Source organism: Phytophthora infestans, genomic scaffold, assembly GCF_000142945.1.
Source record: "Phytophthora infestans T30-4 supercont1.121 genomic scaffold, whole genome shotgun sequence".
Lineage (NCBI taxonomy): Eukaryota > Oomycota > Peronosporomycetes > Peronosporales > Peronosporaceae > Phytophthora > Phytophthora infestans.
The window spans coordinates 79,914-81,837 of NW_003303638.1; positions in this window are offsets into that span (position 1 = coordinate 79,914).

Consider the following 1,924-nt stretch of genomic DNA (forward strand, 5'->3'; position numbering starts at 1 on the left):
GCTTGGCAGATCAAACCATTGGCGGATCTGATTGTCATGAGCGCCATCGAACACTTGCTGACGTTGTGAATCTCGCCACAACCACGACTCACGTAGAAGCAATGATCTCCGGGATGGTCTTTCTTGCCACACTTCTCACAGACCAGATGTTTCCAACATCCAGATTCTGTGTGCTTCCGGGATCCGCACTGCAAACACCTGACTTGCGCTGTCCCGTCCATGAGATATCGGGATCTGTACATCCCACGGTCCCCGGGTACGGTATCCCCCGTTCGAGAGTTGTCTCCTGTCTTCGCCGTTCGATCGTTGGACGCAGTGAGACAGACTCGACGGTAATCTTCAGGGTCGGAGTCCGAGCCGTCGGATCCTGACTCAGTTCCTGAGTCGGGCGCCGTGACTTGGTGGACACGTCGAGCTGGGGCCGTAGGCGTCGGAGCCTTTTGGCGATACTTGCCGGACCCGACCGCCGCCTTCTTCTGGCGGTGTTTCGCGCGATTCACCGCCCGCAGTACTTCTTCAAGCTCTTCTGTGTCTGGAAGACGTAACAGGCCAGCCTGTCGGCCAGATCCACATCTCCCAACGTCTCGATGAAATGATCCACGTGTTCCCGCAGTACCTTGGATCCCCCATACTTGATTTTCAGCTTGGTCCGTAGAGCGGCCACATTTAGTCGATGCAGGTATTCTAGCGGGGATTCATCCGATCTGCGGCGAGCGTGGTAATATTGTCGTGCCACTGACACCCCCAATCCACCGTACTGGGTCTGGAAGCTGCGCAGCAAATCTGGGCCACTTGTTCTTGGTGGATCTGCCCAGCTGCCGATACCAGTTCCTGGCTGGCCCCGCTAGCAGATCCGCAAAGGTCAAACGCTTCTCAGCATCCGACGCTTGATCTCTCATGAGGGCCGACTTGCCTTTGCTGATCTATGTTCTTGCTCGGTCCTCGTCTTGATCCTTGCCCGTGAATTCCTTCAGATCCGATATGGCTAAGATCCGTACCCTCTGGATCATGGACGATCCACCCGACCCGGCTGCGGCTGTTGCTACCACCGCTGATGAAAGGGATGGGCCATCCAGATCATCTGGGTCGAACTCATCACGGGAGTTGTCTCCCTCCACTGACTCCATCTCCACGTCTCGTGCTCCGTGTTCGTGGAGCACTTGCGCTTGTGACACGGGCGCTCTCATAGCTTGTTCGGCCAGGAATCGACTCATCGCAGCTTCGAAGTGTCGCTGCAGGGTGCCCGAGGAAGTGTCGGAAGGGCCTGTGGCCGTCTGGTCCACTGGCGAGTCAGGATCCGTGAGGCAATTACCTTGCGCCCAATCCTACGCTAACCCCACTGGCTTCTTGCCGGATCTGACTAGATCCTGGCTGGATTGTATCAGATCACGGGTAGGGCGTACTGGATTCCGAGTCTTCACGTCCACAGGGACTTCCTGTCCCCGGATCCTCGCCCGCGCTTCCAGCATGCATTCCCCGGAGGCCCTAACGTCATGCGTCGGGGCTCGGACGACGTGTCGGACCCATCCTCAGCCGCGGATCCGTAGTTCGAGGACGCAGCTTGGCTGATTCTCGCCGACGACACTGGATCCATAGTGTGCGACCTTTCTCCGGTGATGGACTTAACTCTGGCAAAGAGGTCCCGCGTCGCGGATACTACGAGATCCAAGTCTAGCTCGAAGATATCCTCTGCGTCGAACACACCAGCTACGATGCCTGACTCCGTAAGCAAACGTAATAGATCTTTGACTGCCACCAACTTGTTCGCCTTTTTGGTTGGTGCTCTCACCGGTTCCCCTTGGATCTTCGATTTGGCGTGGATTCAGGATCCGCATGACAGGATCTTGATGCAGGAAATCGCGTAGAGCTTGGTGGCGATACACAAACCCGAGATCCTTGTCGGACCAGCCGGACCTGGATCCAG